General features: G+C 42.2%; 1 long non-coding RNA gene across 10 annotated transcripts in view; it reads right to left on the minus strand.

Annotated features, from left to right (window-relative positions):
* The window catches only part of LOC144316033 (uncharacterized), a 106,973-nt gene that overhangs the window by 56,025 nt on the left and 35,715 nt on the right, over positions 1–15,233 (minus strand). For 8 of the 10 annotated variants that reach the window (XR_013381800.1, XR_013381799.1, XR_013381805.1 and 5 more), the window contains 2 exons: positions 13,553–13,738; positions 6,462–6,534 (listed from right to left, as the gene is read on the minus strand). This is a non-coding gene — a long non-coding RNA (uncharacterized LOC144316033). The remainder of the gene's footprint in view (positions 1–6,461; positions 6,535–13,552; positions 13,739–15,233) is intronic. The other 2 variants (XR_013381806.1, XR_013381803.1) reach the window with 2 other exon arrangements.

Raw genomic sequence — 15,233 nt, forward strand, 5'->3', positions numbered from 1 at the left:
AGTTGGTTGAACATCTGACTCTTGGTTCAGGTCAGGTTGCAATCTCATGGTCATGAAATAGAGCCCCACATCAGGGTCCATGCTGAATGCAGAGTCTACTTGAGATTCTCTCTCCTTCTGCCCTTCCTGCTCTCTCTCTCTCTCCCTGAAATAAATAATAAATCTTTTTTTTAAGACATTGCAGTAATGATGAAGTATGACTTCTGAGGCATTGCACTTTTCAGCTTGTTCTCTTTTGGATAACTCAGCTAGGCAAGCCAGCCAGCATGTTCTGAAGACACCCCAACAGCTGCATGGAGAAGTCTGCACAGTGAAGACTACAGGCCTTCCACCAACAGCCAGCACTAACTTTCCAGCCATCTCTGTGAGCCTGCTTGATCACAGACCCCCAATTTCAGTCCAGCCTCAGATGCCTACAGCTCCAGTTCACCTCTTAACCACAACTTCATGAGAAATCCCAATCCAGAACCACCCAGTGAAGATACTTCCAAACTGCTGAACCACAGAAACTGTGAGATAATATTTTTGTAAACATTTTAAGCCTTTGAATAAGAAGGTAATTTGCTGCACATCAGTAGATAACTAATGCAAAATAGAACATGACATCTTTTCAGCTCTTCACCCAAATTTCAGGGTGTAATATTCCATATAGATTTAGAACCATACCACAAAGTCTGGAAGTTGTATTACATTCTCTTAAATTTCTTATGGGCAGGAGCAAAAATGTTCCAGAAGGGCTTGTGGAGATTGTGGCAGGAGGAGCCATGGAGCAGAGGTGACCTGAAGCTCCTTCTGCCTTGCCAATGACCTTTCCATACAAAGGCTGGCATTTTTTTTTCCCTCAGCACTGTTTCCCAGGTGAAGTGATTGTTGTATAACCACCAAAGCATCTGTGTTGCCATAGTGATGGGCATATTTGAAGTAAGAGTATCCAGCTCTGTGTGAGGTGGGTGGAGGAGACCGCTGGAAAAACCTGCAGAGGCTTCTGGAGGATCAGGCCTGCATGGGTGGGAGGAGCAGAGAAATAGAAGGACGAGTTCAATCTATGACTTAAGAGATAGGCAGAGTCCAAAGCAGAAAAGTGGACCTGATGTCCAATTCCCAGGGTGAGAGGTGGGCCTGGGTACAGGAGAACAAGTGCAGATCCAGGACCCCAACCATAGTAGAGCAGAGGCAGGAACACAGCACCTGCGCGAATGAAACATGAGGGGTGGACTTCCCTTGAACTGAGAGGTGCTGCCCTGAGACTCATTTATAGGAGCGCAGCAGAGCTTCTCCGGTGTCCAGAGAGACCTGGATGATTTTCTGAGGCTCCTGATGAAGCACAAAAATTACCTAAATTAGGGCCATGAAATAATAATGTATTTTACATGTTTAGATTTCCCAAGCTTATTTTTAACAAAAAGTAATGCAATGTGTGTGATACTTCCAAGGTGATTATAGGTTTTATTTAAGAGTAATGGCTGGTGTTTATTTATTATTATTATTTTTGAAGATTTTACTTATTTATTTGACAGAGAGAGAGAGCACAAGTAGGGGGAGCAGCAGGCAGAGGAAGAGGGAGAAGCAAGCTCCCTGCCAAGCAAGCCCAACGGGGGGCCCAACGGGGGGCCCAACGTGGATCCTGGGATCATGACCTGAGCTGACAGCAGACCCTTAACCAACTGAGCCACCCGAGTGCCCCTGGCCAGTGTTTAAGTCTAAAGCTCTTAGTGACTATGGGTTGCTGGGACTAACAATGCCCTTGAAACACCCCATCAAGGAAGTCTTGGGTACCAGCTACATGGAGCAAGGCCAGCCTGCCATAATTTAAGGCAAGATGCTGCAACAAATAAAAGCATGAGTCCAGGGGGAATCAGGCCCTGAGAGGGATGCCTGGAGGATGAGGGGCAGCAGAAAGAACAAATAGAACAAATGCTATTCCCAGTACTCTCCGGGTCGCCAGGGAAAAGCAGGACAAGTCCCACCCCAGGTTCTGTTTCCCCGCAGCCTGACTTCATACTTCGGTGCTGTGTTACTTTAGACCAGCAATTCCATCCCTTTCTACATCTGTTGCTTTTCCTATTGGAAATGGGATATGTTTCAACCCCATGAAGAAACCCATAGGCAAATGTCAGTAGAGTCGTCAGGTGCAGCCTTTCAAACAGTGTCCACTCACTTGGCAATTCAAAACTATTTTTAGTGCTGGCAGTAGCTAAGCATAATGAAAATAATCTCTGCCCTATAGAGAATGGTTTCTGCTACATTTCAGAATCAGCAGGAAATATTTCAAGTCATTTCACTGGGGTACTTCTTTTGCTCGGTTCACGTCAGAGACAATAAGATCTTTGCTCTCCCCTTGCAGTGAAGATAAAGGAGCAGGTGTTTCTGAAGGAATGAAAGGATGGGTCTCCAGATGGGCCCTGTGCCCATTGCTGTTAACACTCCAGCATTTCCTGCTTCCCACAGGGCGAGTGGCCTCGGCAGCAAGGGCCTCCTCAGTGGGATCCCCAGGGAACGTTGCCTTGTTTTCAAAGGCCTTTACAAAGGGCCATAAATGCCCAATGATAATAGCTATGAACTTTTAAAATATGCAATGGAATATAAATGTCACATTAATAAAATAATGCTAACCTTTTACCATTATATAAGTGATTTATTTTTTTAAGGATTTTATTTATTTATTTATTTATTTATTTATTTATTTATTTATTTGACAGAGAGACAGAGCACAAGCAGAAGGAGTGGGAGAGGGAGAAGCAGACTCCCCGCTGAGCAGGGGCCTGATGCAGGGCTCCATCCCAGGATCATGAGATCATGACCTAAGCCAAAGGCAGAAACTTAACTGACTGAGCCACTTGGGCACCCCTATATAAGTGATTTAAATTCTAAATTAACTGGAACAGCTGGTGAATCTGTACATTTTCTCCACAGGGTTTTTATAAGAACATTTGAAAGTTGGTGTGATTGGAGGAATAGATGTTTATTTATTTACATCACAAATCTTTTTTTTAAAGATTTTATTTTTAACTAATCTCTACACCCACCATGAGGCTTGAACTCACAACCCCAAGATCAAGAATTGTCCACTCTACTGACTGAGCCAGCTAGGCAGCCCTACATCACAATTTCTTTGAATTCGTTCTGTTATTTGTAGGCAACAAACTTGAGCAATGGAGCATAGGCAGGGCCCACAGCGGCCCCCTGGCTGAGTTGAGACAGGCCCAGCAGGCATCCATCTCAAAATATCCATAGGCCCTTAACTCGACTATGGGCTACTTACAACCAGGCATGGTTACCAAAAAAGAGAAAGTCCCATACAGCCCCATACCTCTTCACCTTCCCCCTTTAAATATAACACCTACCCACTGCCTCCTGGCAGACAGCCTCTCCTCTGCTGTCTGCCTGTAGCTCCCTTGCAGTGCATTCAAGAAACTACTATCTCCTTTTTCTGCCTTGGACGAATTCTTTCACCTCCCCTGCCACAGGCTTCTACCTACATTTGGGCGTCCCCATCCAATTGACAGAGACACCACATTATTGACATTATCTATAGGGTTTATTTGGAGTGTGTGTTCCAATAAACACTTACCCCACTATGCGCATTACACACACACACACACACACACACACACACAGGTCTGTCTCTCATGCAGTTATTTCTGGTTATTTCGATGGAATTAACTGTCATGACATCTTTTTGGTCACCACAGGGGAACTCAGTCTGAAACTTGTGGGTGGCTGGGAAGCTACCTGAAGCAGCTGCCACATACTCTGGGCTCTGTGGTCCACAGTTTGTTCTGGTGGCAGCGATTGGGGAAGTTTCTCTTCTTAGATCATCACATGCTTTGTTCCAGGGTCCTCTGCATTTTGCAACATGCAATCACAATATCTTGCATTCACATTGTGCTTTGGGATCCATAAATCAGAAACGACTTTTTACCTATCTTGGTCATGGTGCTTCTTGGTTCACCTCATTCTACACCGCCCACCCCCACTCTGCCTAAATGTAATTTCTGGAAGGTAGGTTTACATTCTTTTAAGTTTTACAATGAAATTCACAGATATAAATATTCTTTCTGCATTCTAATCTATTCCAAGTAGGTGACAGCAGATCCTTGATTCTGGAGGCATAATGCAATTAGACATCTCTTGTTTAATTCAAAGTGAATCCTGAGAGTGCATCAAAGTCCAAGGTGAGTATCAGGGATGCTGCTAGTTAGTTCACAGAAATGCAAAGCAGATCTGTTTGAAAAGCCTGGGCAGCCTGGGTGGCTCAGCGGTTTAGCGCCGCCTTCAACCCAGGGCATGATCCTGGAGACCTGGGATCGAGTCCCACATCGGGCTCCCTGAATGGAGCCTGCTTCTCCCTCTGCCTGTGTCTCTGCCTCTCTTTCTCTCTGTGTCCCTCATGAATAAATAAATAAAATCTTAAAAAAAAAAGCCTGATGACTTTCCTACAGATATAAATCTTCCAGGAAGCTGTAACAGGGAACAGAAAACGATGTCTGTTATGGTCACTTAAAGTCACTTTGTAGAATACGATGAGTCTCTTTTTCTCAGTCTCAGATAACTGTGTGGGCACAAGTAGCAGGGGGCAAGGGAAATCAGGCCCCTGAAGGCTTCTTAATTCACAAGGCTGTTCAGAGGAGTCAGGGGGATGGTGCTCGTGGAGCACGTAGCCAGTGCCTGACTATGCTGAGCCAATGTGAGTTAACTGCAATTACCGTTTAATGCACGATAAGGATGAGTGAGCCAAACTCTGTCTCCCCGTAACTTCCCACAACCTGAATGCACCTGCCCTCTGAAGGTGCACGAGTCAGCCTCTTTTCCACCTGCTACCCCTTCAGCTGTGTCCTCTGCACTCTGCATTGCCTCCAGTGAGGGGACCGTATTTTCTCTGGTAACTCACTGGTCACACACTGTGCCAGGTGCTGGGAGTGCATAGATGGATGAAAACACTGTCTGGTCATAGAAGGCCAGAGGAGGGGTCTGACACAGGGAAGACGGTGCAAGAAAGGAGAACCATGGGAACATGGGGAGGGCACCTGAGCCAGGTCAAGGGGTAGGGCATTGGGGAACCTGGGCAATCTCCTCACCCTCACCCCCATCCCTGGGGAGAGGACCACTGAGCTAGGCTTGCCAAGGGAGCAGGAGCAGGCTGTGGGCACACATTTTAAGCAGACATGATTATGTGCCAACAGCCTGAGGGCCATAGTCTGAGTCTTTCTAGTGAAGTTGTGGCAAAGAGAATGGCAGGAGAGAATATGGATGAAGAACATGTGTGCCAGCCTGGCCAAGACAGGGAGGGAGTTCCTGGAGGGATTTCTGCAGAGAAGCAGCACAATCTGACTGGGGATGGAGGTTCCCGATTAGAAGCAGGCAGCCTGGTTTGAGGCTGGTGCAGCAGTCCAGTGAAAACAGGCCTGTTCTAAAGTGATGGTGGTAAAGATGGAAAAAAACAGTGTCCTTTCTGACATATGCTTTCCAAGTGAGATGTGCTCTGATCACCTATTTATAATGCAAACTGCTTCCTTCCTGGCATTTCCCATCCTCCTGACCCTGCTCTGTTTCTTCCCCAGAGCTGTGATCATCTCTCATAAATTCTATAATCTATTTGTTTTGCATTTTGCTCTTCTCCCACTAGAAGATGCAGAAATTACTAGACTAGGTAATGTCACAAGTTTTGCACTAGTGGGTTGTAAGCACCTTACCAACATCTTAGCACATCATGGGCACCTAATTCATACCTATTAATATCATTTGAATATATGAATGTCTGCAGGCTTAGGGCAAAGCCTATCAATTTAGAGGCTTTCCAAGATGTAGAAAGATACCAGCAATAAAGAAGGGTGATTTATCAAGAAGGGATCAACCTTCTTTCCAAAGTTTTCACCTAAGGGGCCCTTTGATATTTGGGACTTTGGAGAATAATATCTTCAGGTGGGACAACAATAAGTGCTGGTGGAGAAAGGTTTATATCAAGACTAGGAGTCCCAAAACTCTGGGTGGTCACAGGTATTTGAGTTTTTATATCCCCCATGTGACTCTAAGGCACAGCCCAGAAGATGAGGGATGACCTCCAGACCTAACCCTGGCCTTCGCACCACATCAAGCAAACTCCTAGGATCTGGGGACAATTGTTATGCAATCTACACAACAAAACGTGACAATAACAAACACCACAACCACAATCCTGAAAAACAACACCACTGACAAGGACAACAACACACAAAACACATTACGTTTACATTCATACATCTATCCATGCAACATCTCTGTAAGATCTGGAGCTGAGGTACAGACTTGCACAATTCTGTGGGTTCTCCTAGAGGCACTCTGTATAACCAGCCCTTCTTCCCCAGGCTAAGTCAGAGCTACGGCTCTTGCTATACACTCCCATAACCCACCCCGTACATACCCAATCAAAACTCTTGTCACATCTAAAAGAAACAATTTTAGTGTCCAGCTTCTCAACTCACCAACTGTGACCTCCATGAGGCAAGGACTCTGTCTTGTTTCTTCACTGCTACACACTCAGGAGTCAGCAAATGCCTGGCACATCAAAGAAATTCAGCGTATGTTAAATTAATGAAGAAGTGAACAATGAGTGAATGAAAGTCCCCATTTTTCACTGTTTTCAGAATTATTGTCAGGACCACCGAGGTATTGAGCCCCCTAGGGGTGAAGGTTAATGCTGCCATCAGTTCTGGGCCTCTGTGAAACACTCTGCGTATCTATCTTGAGTAGTATGATGCCATACAGATAGTAAATTAAATATAAGCCTGCCTTTAGGATGGGATAAATAGGACTCACTCTTTTGGCCCCAAAATATCTAGTACCAAGCTTTTTGAATAACGTATAATCAAAACAAGTCATTGAATGAAGAGATGAACATTTTTCCTCGTAGCAGGATGTGTATGCATTGTGACCTAAAGAAAGCCACGGATAAAGAAACTCAAAAGCAGAGATCTCTAATGACGGTAGTTCAGACACTGTGCCACAGTTTGGATGCTGTGGAGGGTAAAGAAGACTTTCTGAGGGCCTTTGAATCATCAACTTGTTTATCTGACAAATATTTATTGAGGACTGCTCTGGGCATTTAAAATATGTCAACGAATCAGACAAAAATCCATGCCTTTCTGGAGCTTACATTTCAGGGGATACACTAACAGTAGATATGATAAATAAGTAAATTTTATAGTGTGTTTAAAGGACATGAGTTCTCTGAAAAATATAGAAGTAGAGCCGGTGGTGGGGTCTGGAGGGCAGGAGTTAGGATGATGTGAGGTGTTGTAATGTTCAGCTCAGTGGTCAGGGTGGCCACGGTGACTCCAGCTTCTGTCCATGAGGACAAAGTCAATCTGAGTAGCTGGATTTGCACCAGGAAGGCTTCTGTGTGCTTGAAAAGTATAGCTCGAATCCATAGTACCAAAACATTTGTTCTAAATTGAAGAGAAAGGCAGGAGATTAAAAACTTCAAAAAGTCTTAATTAGCCTTGCTTACAAATACTTAAGGAAGTAGAGCAGAACAGGAAGAAAGAGTAATTTATTTGATTTGATGAATATTTGCTATAAGCTTTAATGTGTGTTTTGGGTAATTAGAGGTTGGTTTCATTATAAGCCATGTTTGTTGCCATTTAAAACAGGCCATTCTTAATAAAAAAAAAAGAGCGGGTTTGGGAAGAGCCACGGGCTGGGACTGCCTCCGTGGACTGAATGGAGAGGCAGGATGAGCCCAGGTCTATCCTCCGTGGGGCAGTCTGTGGAGGGCCACAGAGGAGGGGCCTAGAGGAGAGGCCTAGGCCACAGAGGAGGGGCCTAGTCCCACAGAGGAGGGGACTAGAAGCCTGTGGCTAGCTGTTACAGAACCAGAAGGTCCAGTCTGAGATGAATCATGACCCACAATTTCTCTATAGGTCCCTCCAGAAATTATTGCTTTCCATTGTCATTGCATGGAAAAACATTGAATTGGAGGAAAAACAGATGAGCTCTAGTTAGGGGAAATAGGCTTTAATTTAGTGAAGATGGTGGGAGATAGTGACAGGGCAAAGAAGATGCCACAGAGTAGTTCCCTGCCTGTGAGCTCAGAAAAACCAGAGTTCCCATTTGAGGCAGAACTGTGCAGGCACCAGAGCTGGTGGCCAGGCTTGGGGCCCGAGGCTTATGTTAATATTATGCAGAGAAAAGTAACTTACAAACGAAGAAAGTACTACTTAGAGGCTGTGTTTCAACTAGATGGACACTGGAAGAAGGTTTGGTGGCAATATGAAGCAGTTATGTTCACAGGAAGATTAAGGTCATCTAGGATTTGTCTTGAGATGCAAATAAAAGGAATTGTATTGAGCCACTAGATCAACACATTCCTTGGTGCTGGGGTTCTGCTGTTCTTGATGTGGTCATGGAGTAGATAAACCAAGACTTCAAAGGAATCACATGGCCCTGGCTATCCTAGTGGATTCTACACCTTCAGAGAGAGAGAAACTCATTCTCCTGGTACAGTGGCATTTTGGTAAAGGGCACTTTTACTCACTTAACCTTAATTACCTCAATTAACCTTAATTACCTACATTGGACTTTGCTACTCCCAAGGAAATTGAGCCATGGACATGGGTAAGGATAGGATGAGGAGAGAATTGAGAGCCCTAAAACTTCTTGTTTCACACCTATATAATATAATGACTTGAATAAACAATAGATCTTAAAGCAAAGTCAATGAAGAGACTTTTTAGATTTTTGAATAAAATACATTGAAAACTCTAAGTAGTAGCTATGGGCCTATCAAGGACACGGGTATTTTTAAAGGAAAGCTCCAGCTCCATAGAGCTTTTCATTTTTCTTGAATTTCCCAGACAAATAAGACATAACAAGAAATAGGCTGACTTCTTTCAAAAAATTTTATCTATTTATTTATTTGAGAGAGAGAGAGTGTGTGTGCATGAGCAGAGGAAAGAGCAGAGGGAGAGGGAGAGAGAGAATCGGAAGCGGACTCCCCACTCAGTGCAGAGCCTCATGTAGGGCTGGATCTCCTGACCCCAAGAGCATGACCTGAGCTGAAACCAAGAGCTGGACGCTTAACTGACTGATCCACCCTTGTGCCCCAGAAATTAACTAACTTCTATAAACTTACCTGCTCTATTTATTACTATTTATCATTTATTATTATTTATGCATATTAATGGTAGTTTTAAATATACATATTCATTTTTAAAAATCAGAAAAATATAGAAAAGTAAAAATAAAGAAATAAATATCACTTGAAGTGCACAATTCAGTGGCATTTAGTAAAAAAAAATAAATATCACTCATAATTCAGAGATGAGCACTGTTCTATTTTGGTGTATATCTTTCTGGACTCTCTTTTCAAAAATCTTATCTTAACATACATATTATTTTATGACAATGATAACTGTAAAACAGATGGTAAGTCATTTCCTATAAGTCTATATCATATGGTTTTTGATCATATATAATGGGCACCTGAAGAGAGCACTATGCTTAAAAACTAGGAAGAGATAAATAAAAATAATCATTAAAAAGGTCTGGACTAAAACTATAAAAAATTTAGAAGAAAACATAGGAGAAAATGCCCCATTGCAGCATGGGGTTAGGCAAAGTTTTCTTAAGCAAGATGTAAAAAGCATGAATCAAACAAAACTGCAACAACAAAAAATAGATTTCATGAAAATTAAGAATTTCTGCAAAATAGATATCTCACAAAGAGTTTTTATCAAAAATATATTTTTAAAACTACACAATTACATCACTAATCATCAGAGAAACACATGTCAAAACCACAATGAAATATCATCACTTCATACTTGTGAGAATGGCTAAAAATAAAATACACAAGAAACGTAAGTGTTGGTGAGGATGCAGAGGAAACAGAGCCCTCATAACACGGTTGGTGGGAATGCAAACTGGTGTGGCCACTGCGGAAAGAATATGAAGTTTCCTCAAAAAGTAGAACTCCCCTACCATCCAGAAATCACGCTTCTGAGTATTTACCAAAGAATACAAAAATACTAAACCAAAGGAATACAGGCACCCCTATGTTTATAGCAGTATTGTTTACAACAGCCAAACTATGGAAGCAGCCCAAGGGTCCATTGATAGATGAATAGATAAAGAAAAAGTGGAACACAAGGGAATGTTATTCAGCCATAAAAAAAAAAATGAAATCTTGCCATTTGTAACAACATGGATGGATCTAGAGAGTATAACACTAAGTGAAATAAGTCAATCAGAGAAAGGCAAATACCATATGATTTCACTCATATGTGGGATTTAAGGAATAAAACTAATGAACAAAGAAAAAAAAAAGAGACAAACCCAAAACAGACTCTGTAACTATGAAGAACATACCGATGGTTACCGGAAGGGAGGTGGGTAGAAGAATGTGGATCCCCTGATGGGGATTGAGAGTCCACTTACCACGATGAGTTCTGAGTCATGTATAGAATTGTTGAATTGCTATGTTATACACCTGAAACTCATAAAGTACTTATGCTATATGGAATTTTAAAAAACTAAATAAAAAGAATATAATAACCAAAAGAGAGCAAAATAAAATATATGATCATAAAAAAACACTTGATTATAAGAAGACAAACAACACTTTCACCCCACCGAGAAATAGACAAAATATTTGAACAGACACTTAATATAGGAAGATACATGCAGATCATTAGGCATCAGAGAAATACAAACTAAAACCACAAAGAGATACCACTATACTAGAGTAACCAAAGTCAAAAATACTGAACATATCAAGTGTTGACAAGGAAATAAAACAACTGGAATTCTCATACACTGCTGCTGGGAATGTACAATGTATAAAGTTATACATATACTAATCATACAGCTGAGCAATCTCACTCCTTGGGTATTTACCCAAGAAGAATGACAATACGTGCTCATGAAAATACTTGTAAATGAATGTCTATAGCATCATATTCATCACAGCAAAAAAAATGAAAGTAATTCAAATGTCTATCAACTGATGAGTGAGTTAACAAGTGACATAATAATCATACAGCAAAGGAATAACATGTTAAACGCACAACAACATGAATGAATCTAAACAACTTTGTGCTGAGTAAAAGAAGCCAAACATGTGAAAGTACATTGTCCGATTGCCTTTATATGACCTTTATATGACCTACGAGAAAAGGCAGGGCAGTTGGGTGCTTGGGGACAGTGGTCACAAAAGAGGATGGTGACTGTACACTTAAAAAGATGATTTTAGGGGCACCTGGGTGGCTTAGTCAGTTAAGCATTTAACTCTTGATTTTGGCTCAGGTCATGATCTTAGGGTTGTGAGATGGAGCACTGCATGGGCTCTGCAGTGGGCATGGAGCCCACTTAAGATCTCTCTCTCTCCCTCTCCCTCTGCCCCTCCCACCCTGTTGGTGCTCGTGCTCTCTCTCTCTTTCTCTTTCTCAAAAAGATGATTTTATTCTGTATACGTTACGTCTGATACACTAGAAAAAAGTGTGGCAACACACACATGAAAATTACCATTAAAAAGTCATTGTTTGGATGCCTTGACCATGCCAAAGTCGCAGAATCACTGTCTCTTTAGTATCAATATCACCTCTGATAGATAGGACTTTCAGAAGACACTTCTTTGCTTCAATCAGTCCTTATTGATTTGTGTGTTGGACTTACATAGCCAATATTCTGTGAGTGCTCAAGTCTTTTGCACAGAAACCGAATCTTGTCTATATTCAATATGCGTGAAGTGTAAACAACAAAAGAAATAAGGATGAGCTAAAAGATGTGCAATAAACATCAAAATCGAAGAAATTTGTAATAATAAGCTACAGTATAGTCACATCAGCAACTGCCTCATGGCTAAGACCTTTGAGTCATTATATGCATCACTTGCAGCTTACATAATGGGCACAGATACATGATTCAATTCAACTAACGGTTTTGGAGTCTTTTCAAAGTACTAGACGTTTTTTGAGATCTAGTTCAAAAGTACTAGACATTTTTCTAGGGGTTCAAAGATTGTGACACACACAAACCTGGCCCTCAGAAGCTTTGAAAAGAGAGGCAATGTCCCAACAAGAGAAAATACATTTTAAGAAGAAGAGCATAGTCACACATACTCAGGATGGCAAAGACTGGGAGGAGGTGAGTACTAGGGATTAGCCAGCTGAGCTGGGAATCTGGAGAATTGAAAGGACTTTGAGAAAATTGTTGTATCAATTTGCAGTAGGGATGCTGAACTGGGGAGTGAAAGGGAGAGGCCAAAAGCTTTGGGCAAGGCTTTGACCCTGTAATTTCTTTCTGTATCCTAAACACTCTGGACTGGAAGGCACAAGGGGCCCCAAAACTCCCTAAAACTGTGATAAAGGAAGATCTCAGCCTGTCAGCCAACTGTCCTGCTCACCACAAGTCTGCAAAGAGCAGCTCAGGTGGTCTGGCAAGATCCTGGGAGTCCCTGCCCACTAGGTGTGGGGATCACATGCTGTGATCCTGGAGCCAAGGCCCGTCTCCCTGGCCCAGCCCAGGGTGCTGCCCCGCATCTCCAGGAACTAATGGTCCCCAGTACCCTGTACATGAAAAATGCATTTCCATGGATCATGATGGTCACAGGAGGGTGGGCAAGCATGAAAAGAAAGGATTCAGAGATAGCTGTACTTCCCAAACTACTCTTTTGTGTTGTCTCTTTCTGTTTCTGTCTAACAACCATCTTCTATTCAGTAGTTCTTTCTTTGTGTTGGATTCTCATTGTTTTCTCAATACTTCCTAAGGTTTAATGTGGAGGAGAAAGCCCAGACTGAAGAAAGTCTGTGTGGGGAATGAACTTGGAGACAGAATATGCTGCTAGACCAAGGGTATGTGCCTCCTCTGATCTGCTCAGCGCCACTGGCTCCAGGGCTAGAGCACTTGCTCCCTGAGGAGCCCTGATTGCTGCTACGTGGCTTAGCCTCTGAGCACCTCAGGCTTTTTTTGCTTCTCTTGGGATGAGGAGCAGGAGGAGCAAAGTCTCCATCTCATCTGACCTCCCCTGACCAGATGGACTACAGCTCTCAAACAACTTCTAGATTCAGATAAAGAACCACACTGGTGTTTCTAGCAGGTGTTCCCAAGGGGCCAAGCGACACAGCCTAGAATGGAAGCGCAGCAGAATCAATGACCATGAGATAAGCTTTGATCAGTAAGAACCAGGAGATGGGAGGAAGCTATGGTTTCCTTTTCCTCCTGCCCTGCATCAAAGCACAGAGAGGCATAGCATTTCTGCCCAGCCTGTCTAGAAGGCACTTCACCTGGTCAAGCCCTAACTGTGTTTCTTGTGAAGTTGTGGCCATTAGGATAAGGCACTACCTTGAATGTGCTTTTCCCTCCTTCTTGTATTATATCTTCTTTTCCCCCTTCCTGACTGCTTGGAAAATGGTCTTGGGCTATTTTCTGTGGAACCCAGGTTAAGTCAGAGAAACTTAGAAGAGAGAATTGTTAGTTGAACTCAGAGTCTGTCTTTAAAGGCCATCCAGCTCAAACTCCCACCCAATGGAGGAAACTCTTTCACATGCTCGGGCATGTCTAATAAAAGGATACTCACTTCCTGGAAAGCCTGTGCACCCCATTGTGGAAAACACAGTCCATGGAAATTTCTTTCCTGTATTGGGACACAAATCTGTTGTTTTTATAACTTCTACTCATTGGTTTGAGAGTTTACTTCTTCTACTTGAGTGTCAGACTTTAAAGAAAAGCATGATCCCAGAGCTACCCATCTGAAAATCTAATCCTGAAAGAGAAGACATAGAAATTACTCTGAATTCATTGAAAGTATATGAGTAAGGAAACTTGTGTTAATCCATTCCTATTTTATTACAAAAAATAAGGGCAGTATAACCAAAATAAATTAGATTACTTAATTTGCTCTTCCCAGTTAACCAATTGGTAAGGAAGTGCTGGTTATATTTTGCCAATTTACACTACCTTCCCCTTCAATGTTCCAAATGAAATTTAAATTGAGTAAAAGGAAGTCAAGCTGCTATGTAATGCTTCTCTAGAGACTGCACTTCAAGCCTGGTTGGTCACTGAAGCACCCAGTCACTCTCCTGCAGAGTCCCTGTTCCTCCTCTGTATCTCCACTCATATGCTACCTGTCTTTTTTTTTTTTTTTTTTTTAAGAGAGAGACAGAGATGGGGAAGGGTAGAGAGAGAGGAAGAGCGAGAATCCCAAGCAGGCTCCATGCCCAGTGTGGGCCTGGTCTCACTACCTTGAAATCATGACCTGAGCCTGAATCAAGAGCCGGAAGCTTAACTGACAGAGCCACCCACATGCCCCTCACCTGTCTTTATCATGACACTCACTGCATTGTGTTACAGCTCCTTGTTCATGTCTACTCCTCCTCCACTAGGGTATGGCTTCCCAAAAGTAAGAACCGTCTTCTTCATATTTCTAGTTAACCCCCTACCTCTGATCCCTACAATGAAGCCAGCCATCCTCTTCATAGGAGGCCTCAACCGTGTGATGCCGGGATTAATTAATAATCCTGTGTCCTCATGTATAAGCTGAGAGTATAAATCCAGGTAGACCTGTTTCTCTGGCAAGTTAGGGTGGCTGTGGCCCAACAACTGAGAAAAACATCTGAATTTTTTATGAGTTTTTCTAAAAGTAAAAGGAAATATAAAGTAAAATATTTTTTGACATTTCTAGTAGCATTTGGGTAAGTGGCTTGAACTAGGTTTGTGGAAAGAATGTTATATACACACGTACACACACACACACATATACATATATACGTGTATATACATCCACATACATATGTATATAAGTATATGTGCATGTATGTGTATATGTATGTCTGTAAATATACATATGTATGTATATATATGGATATATACATACCTATGTATGTACGTGTATATGTACTTATCTATTTCATCTATTTTATATATGAATACATATATATGTATGTATTTATATGTATATATATATAAACTATATATTTTATTTTTAAGTAATCTCTGCACCCAACATGGGGCTTGAACTCACAACTCTGAGACCAAGTGTCGCACGCTCCCCCAACTGAGCCAGCCAGGCACTCCAAAAAACTGTTATTTCTCAATTATCTCCTTCTGATCTTAATTTGTGCCTCTTTCATTTTTGTTTCTCTTCCAAACAGAGCTCTTTGGTCCTTTTCCAGTGCCCTAAAGAAGGCCTCAGGGCCAGAATGTCTGCGTCATGCTGTAACACATTACCTGTGCAAATTGTGCTTTATAGAAAAAGCAGC

Source organism: Canis aureus, chromosome 6 (assembly GCF_053574225.1).
Source record: "Canis aureus isolate CA01 chromosome 6, VMU_Caureus_v.1.0, whole genome shotgun sequence".
Taxonomy (NCBI): Eukaryota; Metazoa; Chordata; class Mammalia; order Carnivora; family Canidae; genus Canis; species Canis aureus.